The sequence below is a fragment of the Ochotona princeps genome, chromosome 4 (genome assembly GCF_030435755.1).
Source record: "Ochotona princeps isolate mOchPri1 chromosome 4, mOchPri1.hap1, whole genome shotgun sequence".
Lineage (NCBI taxonomy): Eukaryota > Metazoa > Chordata > Mammalia > Lagomorpha > Ochotonidae > Ochotona > Ochotona princeps.
This window is the reverse complement of record NC_080835.1, coordinates 22,578,846-22,591,839: the sequence shown is the minus strand read 5'-3', so window position 1 is coordinate 22,591,839 and position 12,994 is coordinate 22,578,846.

The following is a 12,994-nucleotide window of genomic DNA, read 5'->3' as shown; positions in this document are numbered from 1 at the left end:
CAGGATCCCATATGAGCGATCCCACAGGTCTACAATTTAAATTTACTTATTGCAGTTGGCACATGGTTCTTTGTTTGCAGTCACCTGTGGCACTCCTTCCAATGCGTTCCAGGTCTGGGTTCATATGCCAGAATTCTACCGTGTTCACCGTAGCCCCAGCTCCTGGCTCACCACTATCTATCTCCTGTGATTTTGTGATAAAGCTTTACTGTTTTCTGTTTAACCTTTCTCCCACTTCGGTTCAAATGATTCCTAGGAGTAGGGAGACACCAGGAGTCCTTAATTGCTAGCTTGTTCGTGGTGCTCATCTTGCTGGAACCTGTTGGCCGTTAGGTCTGAGGGCCACTCAGACCTATTTTGACCCGTATGATGCTGAAGTCAGTATTATTTTCCCTGTAGAACCAGTGCATTGCACTGAGCTCAATGAGCTTGCTCACAGCTCAGTGAATACATAGCTCACTGTTGTCCCCTGCAGTCTTAAAGCTTTTGCCAGATTGTACAACATGGTGCCTAATGTGCCCCTTCTAGAGTCCTAGATCTGTTGGCCATCAGGTATGAGGGTTGCCTGTACCTATCTTGGGTAGAACCTGTAGGATTGTTGCAGTTCACTGAACCAGAAATGAGTTCACTGCCAGCTCAGTGCATGCACAGTCCTGTCCCATGGCCTTTGCCTCTTTATACAAAATGTTGCCCAATTTGGCTCTTGGAAGCAAACTGGGCTGTAAAATCCACCCTGTTCCCATACTGCTAGTCTGGGTTCTGCCGTTTTGTTTCTGCCCCTGGTCAAATCAAACAGAGCAGCAGGATGGGCAGTTCTTTGCCTGGGTTCACCTCCTGAACTTCTGGTGAACATCCCTTCCCACCTTGTTGATGATGGAGCTCTGGCTGCTGGTGCAGTTCGGATCACTGCTCACTGATTTAGTGATCACCATTCGCTGAATGTCGCTGGGACATCAGTCACTGCAACATTACACCATTGAGTCCACTGCTTTCCCGTTAGTGTCATTCTCTAGGTTCCCTTCTGCTGGCATTCGGTCCTCTCCTATTTCCTGGAATGTGCCCTCTCTGCTTCACACTGCCTAATGTTTCTCCGTCTGTTTAAACATGTCCTTACCTTATTCCACCATCTTGATTCTCTGAAGGATCATTTTTAAGTTAATATTTTTGAACAGCCTGTAAATGATGCTATATTTCTCCAGCTAGCATTCGGCAGAATAAAAATTTTTCCACACCTGTATACGTGTTATCTTTTTTGAATTTCAGTAAAATCTTAGATTATTTCAAACATTTTTTTTTTCCTTCTTTCTTTCTCACTGAATTGAGTTTGAATTGTCTGGTATCGGATATCCTGCTTTTATAACCAATCTACCCTAGGGACACTTCTCTTCTTTTCACATTTAACTGTGAGGTAGACCTAGAGATGTTTTGTGCAAGAAGTTTAGAAATGTCATTATTCTAATTCAGATTTCTAACAGGTTTTCATGAGTAAATGTTTTGTAGCATGCAGCTTGTTTTCTGATGGACTGCAGAGTTTGAGAGTCACTGACTAGTTTTTTTTTTTTTTTTTGGTATTCCACTAATTTTAGGAGAAAGCACTCATGAACCTGCTTTGACCACCATACATACAAACAGAAGGTTATTGTTTTAGTTGTTATGAATGGTAAATTAACCATAGATAACTTTGCTATAACAATAATAATAGAGACATATTTCATGAAATACATTTTTGTTTCCTGTTAAATATTCTATTTTATGATTAAATTTTCTCAGTATACATCTTATTATGTTATAAAACATATGTTAAATTCCTTTGACTTATTCAAACATGTGATGAGACTTACTCTAATATGCAGACTAGGTTTGTCAAAAAATTTGCAGAAACTATTAATTATTCTGTATTTATTCAGTTATGTACTGACATCGTGTTCTCTCCATTAAAAAGATCTAAATAAAACAAATGTCACAAAGTCCTGTCTTAAATATGGCTAGATTCAGTGCCCATGTCATATCCTAACTGCCATTGTTAACAAAAATGATGTCCATGTTGTTCACTTTGTTTCATGGCTTCTCATTTAAGGGAATGTATAGTGATGGCATAATAGAGACTGTCGTATACAGACATGAAGCTACAATGCAGTATTCATCCCAACTTCCAAATCAAAGATAGACTCATAATGAAACTATTGGATACTTCTAGACAATGGGATGCTGGACTGTCTGAATTTTTCTGTACCAGCAATGTTGGGCACACTTCAAAAATCAGCTGGGGGATGAGAATGTGGGGGAGGGCGAGTCCCAGACCCTATGCAATTGTACCATAAAATTCAAAATAAAAAAAAATTAAAATTGTTAAAAGAAAAAAGTATGTAATAAAGATTGATTCATTTTAAGTGCTATATTTTTTTCTATTTTCGGCTCTTACAAATAAGTGTGAACATGCAGTATTTGTACTTTTGTGTGGCTAATTTCAATCACTACGATGTCTTTCAGTTCCACTTAGTTTCTTGCAAGTGATATAATTTTCTCTTGATTGAAAAATATTGTTTCATATTCTCTTTTTGAAATAATTTTTATTATTTTCCATGATGCAGCTTTGTAGGTATGGGGATTAATATTTTCCTTCTCACTTTTTCCTCCCAGTCTTCCTCTGCCACCATTTCCTCCACTTTATTTCAGCAGTATAATCCTCCAGCAACTGTTATATTCTGCCATCCACCTGCAGCATGGCATTGTAAATACAGTCAAATTCAGAAAACCTAGACTCATATTATTGGTGTGTATTTAACTATTTGATTAGGAGTAGACATGCATAATGCATGGTGTCTTTAATCCCCAGTATGCTAATTTCCATTATAGAGTTCATCAATGAGAATATATTTATATATTTGTTCATCTGTGTATTGATTTGTTCTGTTTTTTAGATGAATGCTGCCTTATAGCAGAGAGAACATGTGATGTTTGTCCTTTTGGGATAGGCTTGTTTCATTGAGCATAATGGTCTCCAGTTGAGACCATTTTTTGCAGTTGGTAAAATTTCATTCTTTTTTTATTGTGTGAGTATTATTTCTTGGAGCAGAAGAACCATGGTCTATCCATTCTTCATTTGATGGGCATCTGAGTTGTTCCCATGTCTTTGCTATTGAGGATTGTGCAGACATAAATACAGGCTTGCAGGACACTTTCTCATATGCAGATTTTGCTTTCCTTGGGTAGATTCACAGGAGTGGGATAGCTGGGTCATCTAGAAGACACATTTTCAGTCCTCTGTCTATACTGTCTACACATTTTCAGCACTGTCTATACTGAATATCATAGTGGTTGTACTAGCTCATACTTCTACCAATAGAGGAATAAGGTACCTTTTCTCTGCATTCACCACAGCAGGTGTCTGTAGATTTATGAATGTGGGCCATTTTCACTGGAGTTATATGGAACCCCATTGTGGTTTTAACTTGCATTACCCTAATAATTAGGTAGCCTGAGAATTTTTTCACATGTCTGTTAGCCATTTGAATTTGTTCTTAAAAAAAAATGCCTACTCTTTTCTTATGCTCATTTTTTTCAGAGAGTTGTCTCTTTTCCTGTTCTTAAATTTCTGAAATTCTCTGTAAATCCTGGAGCTTAGACCCCTATCTGTTGTGTAATAGCAGAGATTTTCTCTCAGGGCTGGTGTGATGGTTCAATTGACTAAGCCTCCTCCTTCCAGTACCAGTTTCCCATATGGGCACAGATTCATGTCCCGGCTATTCCTCTTGCCATGCAGCTCTCGAATTGTGGCCTGGGAGAACAGCTGAGGATGGTCCAAAGTCTTTGGACCCTGCACCCATGTGGGAGACCTGAAAAATGTTCCTGGATCCTGGCTTTGGATCAACTCAGCTTGGGCCATTGTGATTTCTAATGTGGAATGAACCAGCGGATAGAAGATCTTTCTCTTTGTCTCTCCTTTGTGTAAATCTACCTTTCTAACAAAAGTATAAATCTTTATTTTTTTTTCCTATTCTGTTGGTTGCTTCTTCACTTTATTGACCATTTCCTTTGCTGTGCAGAAGGTTCTAAATTTGATGCAGTCCCATTTACTTTGATTTTGACTTCCTGTGCTTTTGGTGACTTTTCTAAGAAATCTTTACAAATGCCAGGACACCAGGGTTAGCACCCTGTGATATAAGACTTGGATTATGTAACATCTTTTACTATGGTGAATGCATTTATTCTACAATTACTACAGTAATACCCAAACTGAGAAAATAAAGATGAATGAGAATGAGTAATGCAAGAGTCATATTCTTTTAACAGGTCAGACTTTGTTGATATGATTTACTAACACATTCATTGTTCTAGGTGCTGATTAACTTCTATTTGTTTTTGATTTACTTTTTCACAATTGACACGTTTTTTGAAAAAGCTGTGCCAGTTATGTGTAGGCAGGAGTGGAGAAACAACTGAGATTATCATCAGAGAACCTTCTAGAGTTGATAGAGCTTGAAATATGACTTTTATGTTAATGATTATTATTATTAATAAATATTAGTTTTTTCTCTGACACAACATCTTAACAATTCAGTGCTATTTCTCCCTCTTTATATATATGTAAATAAAATTCTATATGCATATGTAATTTTTAACAAGTTATTCTTTGTTCTGTTAGAGGTAAATATCATTAAGAAGTGGGGATTTTGTTCTCCAAATACTGAGAATGGTCAAGGGATTGCAGCCAGGAGCTGGAACTGAATTTAGGTTTCCACCATGGCTAGCAGGAACCCAATTTCTTGAGCTATCACTGCTGCCTTCTATGGTCTACACTCAGGAGAAATGAATCAGTTCCAGCTACTGCTATAGGAAGCATTTGTTGTTTGTTTAAAATTTATTCATTTTATTGGAAAAGCAGATTTACAGAGAGGATTAAGAGAAAGATCTTTCATGTGCTGGTTCACTCCCTAAGTGACCAACATGGCTGGTGCTGACCCCATCTGAAACTAGGAGCCGGGGACCTCTTCCAGGTGTCCTACATGGGTACAGAGTCTCCAGGCTTTGGGTCACCTTCCAGTGGGTCATCTTCCACTACATTCTTAAGTCATAAGCAGGAAGCTGGATGGAAAGTGGAATAGCTGTGGGCATGAACTGGTGTCCATTTGGGATCCCAGGGCTTGCAAAGTGAGGATTTAGCTATTGAACCATCACGCTGGATCTAAGCATGGATTTTTTTTTTTTGCTTTTTTAAAGATTTATTTATTTTTATTGCAAAATTAGATATATATTGAGAGGGGTAAGACAGAAAGGAAGATCTTCCATCCGATTATTCACTCCCCAAGCGGCTGCAATGGCTGGAGCTATACTGATCTGAAGCCAGAAGCCAGGAGCTCTTCTGGGTCTCCCACGTGGGTACAGGGTCCCAAGGCTTTTGGCTGCTTTCGACTGCTTTCCCAGGCCACAAGCAGGGAGCTGGATGGGAAGTGGGGCAGTCAGGATTAGAACTGGCGCCCATATGGGATCCTGGTGTGTTCAAGGTGAGAACTTTAGCCACTAGGCCACACCACCGGGCCCTGTTTATATGTTGGAGCTTTTAATTGACTGGGATGATACTCTGATGGCTCTGTCTTCAGACCAGAGAGGGTATACCTAAGAAGCCGTTGAACTTGACTGGACAATAAGATGCTGGACTCTATGTTTGGTATATGCTTGCATTGGGGGAATCTCAACGGAACTTGAACTGTGGTTATGCAACAAGGTGGAGGAATCCGCCATGGTGGGAGTGTTTGGGGAGGGGTGGGGAGAATCCAAGTACCTATGAAACTGTGTCACATAATACAATGTAATTAATGAATTAAAAATAATAAATAAATAAAAAAAAGAAAAAAAAGCATGGATTTTCTAATTGCTATGTAAAACACTTTGTCCTACAGTACTTCAAAATATGTTGGCTACCAAAATACATATTCTGCAACAAAATATTCCATGCTCTTGACTCAGAACTTCTCTTCTGGAGTGAGGGTGCTTATAATGGATACTGCTATGTTATAAACTGTGGTGATCAATGATTTATTTTTTCTTTTTAAAAAGAAATCCAGTTAAATTATTAAGAAGTCTTAGGCTAAGGAGGAGTAGAAAACCAGAAATTCTTTCATTCTTGAAGTCCTTGTTGATATTGTTATGATTACTATGCTTTTCTTTAGCATTTAACAAATTTAATCTACCAAAATCAATTAACAATAAAATTCCTAAATAATTTGAGGACTGATATCAGTAGCCTATCCAAAACTGTTATATTCAAGTAGAATTCCTCTCACATTAAAGCCGAAAGAAACATGAAGGCATTTGTAGAAGACATAATGAGTGTAACTTATAGTTTGGATAAAATGTCACATAAGATGACAAGATAACTCCTATGAACTTGTTCCATTTTACACATTCATTGGAAAACTGACACAATTTCCTTCTCATATTTGACTCATGACCAGGAAAAAAAATCATGATATTTTTTAGAATGCTGGTCTTTGAGGAGCATAAAGATAGATATAATTACAAGCAAAGACACTGAGAAACAAGATGTTGCTTAGAAGTTCAATTAAAACCCCTGATCCTTAATCTAGGATTATCTGGTTGTTCTGACAAATTTCAAAGCTGCGTAACCCGTATTTCCCTAGGCTGATTTTACTAAGAATGTGAAAATGAGAATAGGAGATTGTTGAACAATAAGGGTTTTCAAAAGATACCGAAAGGCCATAACTGGCAACCCAAAGTCATGCGATTGAAATAGAAAGTTAGTCAGCAATTAGAGTAGGTGAAATGAAGCTGAGTGAGCAGAGCAGTAAAACTAATCCCGTCCCCTTGTCTCTGAGACGTTAGCTCTTCTGTCTCAGTCATGTATACACACTACCAGAAAGGTAAAGGTCACAGCTAAGAGGTGCGAGCAAAAGTAAGGAGTGGAGGGAGGTGTTATAAAGTGTGCCTCAGGTTTGGAGGGCACTTTTTATTTGGTATACGCATTTCAGATCAAGCATCGATTTAAAATGACGCATACTTATTAAGATCCATTTTACTTTATGGGATTATCAGAATGTCTGTCACTCCTATTTTGTTAAAGAAAAGCATGTTTAAAATGTGCTGTCTCCCTATAAAATTGTTTCTTTCAAATGAAGAACACAAACACCAAAGCAATCAGACACTCAGCTAGAAACAAAAATGCACTCTTGGCAATCTCCAGTTGGTTTATCTAAGCAGTAAAGATCCTCATTCAAAATATATTGTGTCATTTCTTTGGAGAAAACTTGACTTCAACATCTTTTAAGTGTATATTCATGCAAACTTTTGGTAGCAGCTATAAAAATGCTAATGGAATCCATAGCATCTTGGTGGAAGGTGTCCTGCACTACAGTCACTGTTCAGATTTGCTGTCTTCGAAGAGAAAATGAATAGTTTAGGAGAAAACCCCCTAGGGAGAGTTGATTCTTCACCACATTCTGCTGACCATATTTCCCTTCCATCTGCTTCTTTCCATCTGGCAGATCACTTCCTTGAAACCTGAGGAAATTGCTCAGAAAAGCATGGAAATAGCATCTAGTATGGTCTCCTTGGTGTGTCATGCTCTGTAAAACTTCAGAAACATGAACAAATTAATTTTCCTGTGTTGTTTGCATTTCATTTTGTATAGTCAGCACTGGTATTACACAGACACACAAACTAAATTAGAACCCCCAAGGGAGTGTGTACATGTTGCTTCTTAACAGGTTAAAAAATGATTTAGTTTTAATACTGAACAATCAAAAAAAGTACACATTAATAAAACTTATACATAATAAAATGTATTTTCCTATTTGGATAACATGTTGGCAAAATAATATTCATTCACTAACTGACTTCTAAAAATTAGATAACATATGTATTTGAAACTTACAAATTCACTTTTAAGCTAATTGTGTTTTGTAATCAAGAGATAAGTATTTGAGAGACAATGATAAACTCACTACAAAACCTGGGAAACCTGGCCAAAATGTTAAGTACATCTGGGTTTTGGAGAAGATGCCTCTGAAGCCATAATACTCAAATGTTTAAAAAATATATCTAAAACAGAAGAGTGCATTAAACGAGCATATTCTCTCCAGCATTGCTATGCAGCCTGGGCACATGAGCAGACATATTTTTGGATTGACATGCACAAACAAAAATATTATGTGATAGAGTCTAAAAGACAGTGAAATCAACAAGTTATATAAAAAGGAAAAACAATTGGCCTAATAGCAGATTCGTCAGCATAAATCCCGCAGGCCAGAGGAGAGTGGGATGACATATTTAATTTCTACCAGCAACAACAAATAAAACCTACACAATCAAGAATGTCTGCATGTATCTCACCTGATAACATTAATTAATGGTGGTATTTCAGATGTAATAACAAAAAATCCTGAAATAAACATAAAAAGCAACATGAATGCAAAAAAAAGTACAGCCTCTATGGGAATCAGTTTGGCGAATACTCAAACAACTGAAAATTAACATACCCTATGATCCAGCAATAGCACTCCTAGGGATATATCCAAAACATCTCCTACATAAGAAACCAACATGCACGCCTATGTTCATAGCAGCACAATCTACAATCGCAAAAACCTGGAAGCAACCAAAATGCCCATCAATAGAAGACTGGATAAGAAAGCTATGGTTCATCTACTCTATGGAATACTACTCAGTTATTTTAAAAAATGAAATGCAGTTCTTTGTGGCCAAATGGACCCGACTGGAATCCATCATGCTAAGAGAAATGAACCAATCCCAAAAGGTTAAATACCACATGTTTGCCCTAATCTAAGATGAAAAGATGACAATTTGCAAGATAGTACCTGCATATTGTAATATTATTCCAATTTCTAACAACCTGTATCCAATGCAATAAGATAATGCGATATAATCTATAAACCAACAACTAATGTCAGACTACTTAAGATCTGCATCGAAAAACTGTAAAACCTAATACACCCTCAATACGCTATGTTAATCCATAATGGGGAGGGGGTGCAGGGAAGTCTTTCAAAACCATAAAAAGAGTGAGGAAAAAGTACAATATAGCCTATCAAGATCAAATTTGGTAATTCATAGACAACAGACTCAAAGCGGCACTAGACAATAGTAAAACTACTATACCAATGCATGAGGGGGGAATCGGGTGCAATCCTGACAACCTCTTAACAGGAGGTCATGTGCGTGGAGCAGGGGGGCACTCCAGAGTAGAGCAGGTGGTAAGGAGGAAGCTTGGATCCCAACCATGAGGACTCCCAGACCTTCACCACAAACTATTAATACGAGCAACAAGGATTATATCCCAACTGCCAAGGAGGCCACAGGGAATTGGATGCCCTCGGAGGCCGAGTACTCTGAGGTCACCCACCCCCAACCGGAGCTTCCACAGGGGATGGAAGAAGTCCGAACACTACCGTGCAGAAACCAACATCATCAGAAAGACAACCAGAAGCCCTGAGCAGTCCGCAGAAACAGAAGAACAATAAACATCCTTCGGGACCAGGGAGGAGAGCTTTCTCTGGACCGAGCCTGGCTCCACCTCTGGACCCCCACTCTCCCTCGCAATGACCATCGGGATCGCTTCGAAAACCCCTCATAGCAAACAAACAATCATACAAACTAAAAAAAACCTAAAATAAATAGACAAACAACAAAAAGTAGAGCTTGGAATCTGACAGGAAAGAGCTGGCGTGGATTGGCTCATGCCTTGCTGGGTAGGACACAAAGATTAGTCACTCCTCACCATGGTGTTGAGGATTTTCCTACACACCCCCCCAAAAAATGTTCTGCACCTTAATTGTCGACAAATGTCTTGTTAGAGTTACAAGCCAGTCTAGATTATCCTAAAATCTGACAAGATCAGCAAAATTATACTTCAACACAACAAATGGCTAAATACGAAAATGAAATAGACACGGGACAGCTTAATAGTATCCTATAGCCATTTTAAGGTAAATAGCAGCCGGTCCTGTATATAAACTAAAATTGAAATGTCAATGAGCTAATCATAGGATGTGGTTAAGAACTTGCATTTTTTTTTAACATACTGTTTACTCAAAACCATGTCAATTCCATAATGTTGCAAATTGCTGTTGATGTTATATTGGGACTCTTAATTGACTGTGATGATATTCTACCAGCTCTAAATTCGGACCAGAAAATGTCTCCCCAAGAAACTGTTCAACCCATCTGGACAATAAGTAGCTGGACTCTATGCTTGGTATATGTTTGCAAGGAAAGAATCTTGATTGAATTTGAACTGTAATACTGCATCAAGGTGGAGGAATCCACCGGGGGGAGGGGAGGAGGAGGGATAGGGGGATTCCCAGAGCCTATGAAACTGTCACATAATGCAAAATAATTAATGAAAAAAAAGTGACATAGGTCACAGAGTCCCAAGATTCTGACGGGTTTTTTCCCTTCATTTACTACCAGTCAGAAGAATAAATAACAAGAAAAAAAACTAAGCAATTATTTCATTCACTATCAATAGTTTACAGATGATGAAAATGGGGTCAACCTATTTATCTGAAAGTTCATGTTTTGTTTTTTGTTACCCTGACTTCTAGTTGCCTGTTGCCTATTCTTAGTAGGGTAATAAACAAATAGCAACCATGCCTTTCAGTATCTGCCCACATCCCAAGTAGAATCTCATGTTTTCTCCTACTAACTCCCCCTTGGCAGTTTCTGAGCCGCACTGTATTCCCTCCAGGATCCTCAGCAGTCTCGTCTGAGGAGCTGTGATTAGAAACCCTGATGCAGAAAGTACAGTATCACAAACAATTCCCATATAACAACACTTTGATCTCATCTATTTTAGTGATATAATAGAATTATAATGGGTAATTAGTGTAAAAATCAATCTATTAATTTCAAATGAAAAAACAAACACCTTTTGCATGGATTTAGACTTACGGGCTCCATCCTTATCTAGTAGATGTGAATACATTGGTTCATCTTTGTTATCATATTTTAAATAACGGAGAAAATAAAACATTAGGGGTCTTGCATATTTTTAGCAACTGATAAAATAAATGCAACTTCCAATTATTTTATTATTTTATTCACACTTTGGAAGTTTGTAAGCTACATAACTGATTTTCAAAGCTAAAGAAAGGAGACAGACATGTTCGCCTTTAAAATAATGCTGCTTTTGGCATTCTCAGAATAATTTAGAAAAGTATCCTGCCTTATTGTTCAGGCAAGCAGAGGTAAAATGAGAATATGGCTAGGTCAGATTTATGGAATATGGAGCACTGCGGAAATGAAAAATTTGTCTGTGGAATCAAGCAAGCAACCCAAAGTCAGGAGGGCATGATTGGCTGTTCACAGGGAAAATGTCTCACAGTCTTCAATGTTCTGCTTCAGTTCACCTGAGGAATCAGAACAAGACATTAAGCTGAGTTCTCCATATGAGTCTGTTTGTGAACCACACAGAACCCTGAATCAGGAGAGAAATCCATCCGCAAGCTTTTACCCACATCTAAAGGAAAAGTAATTTCATTTCAGTCTACAAAAAAACAAAACAAAACAAAACAAAAAACAAAAAAAAAACACCTGCTGGAACTTTTAGTTTTAGCCTTAGCTTGCTTTAGGCTACCTTAAGGTCTGATTTTAGAGTAGGCCAGTCTGTCCAGTAGGTGATCTCATTGACAGAGACCAGGTCTGTAACTCTTTCGTGGTTATTTATGGGAACATGATCAGGGTGAAGACTTCTTTGCATGTGGTAAGGACCCCACAATGGGCAGGCACAGGTGTTTTGAATGTCAGCATCTAGGCCTGGTTTCCATTAAGACCATGAGATAGGAGATCCTAGACCTAGGGTAATGAGAGATCTTTCACTTAGCACCAGCCTGCCTGGCACCTAGGAAAGCAGAAAGTAAAACTAATAATCGATGTGTATGTTTGTTCATGCCTATTGCTATAATCTGCAAGTAAGCAAGTAATCACAAACCTTCAGATTTATGTACTGTTTGATTTGCACACATAGAATAAAAGCAGAGTCAGGGAGTTGCTCTGGGCTCTTGTTATGGGCTAATATGCCAAGAGTCAACCCTGGGACCTGCACTTTCTTTATCATGCATTACTCATTTTTAATTCTTGCTATTTCTGATCAATTCCTTCAGTGTGCATCACCAGTCTTGTATATTGCAGAATTTTTGCATACTAGCATGTAACAAAACTAAAATAAATAACATAAAATGTCTCATTTTGACTTTAAGCAATCATTTATTTTTATTTGTTTAAAAGACAGAGTTCTCATCAGCTGGTTCACTTCCTAGATGACTATGAAAACCATGGTGGTGTCATGAATTTGGGTTCATTGCATGTTCTCAACATGGGTGGAAGGGGCATAAATGCTTGAGCCAGCATGTACTGCCTCCTGGGACGTGCAATAGCAAGAGGCTGAAATCAGGGAAATGAAGCCAGGAATAGAACTCAGGTATATTGCAGACTCTCCACTCAGCAGCTTACCTTGAAGGCAAGCACATGACCACTTATTGTCCTTAATAAAGCAGTTATGGAAACATGATGTGATATGGTGTGCACCATGGCTCAATGGGCTAATTTACTACTTTCAAGCACTGGCATTCCATACGGACACTTTTGTGTCCCATTTTGTGTTTCAGCTGCTCCACGTGCCATCCAGCTCCCTTCTGATGGCCTGGATAAGCAGAAGAGGATGGCCCAAGTCCTTACGACCCTGTATACATGTGGGAGACCCAAAGATGCTCCTGGACCCCGACTTCAAATACCTCAGCTCCAACTCTTGTAGCCATTTGGTAAGTGAAATAGCAGAGATAAGACATTCTCTCTGTACATCCTGCTTTCTCAAAATATAAATATAGTTTCTGAAATGGGCTAGGACCTCATTAAGTAACTTGTTAAATACATCCAAGGAAGAAACATAGGAGCCAGAAACCAGCGCTGTGACTCTTCCAGGCAAGTCACTGCCTGCATCACAGCATCCTGTATGAGAACA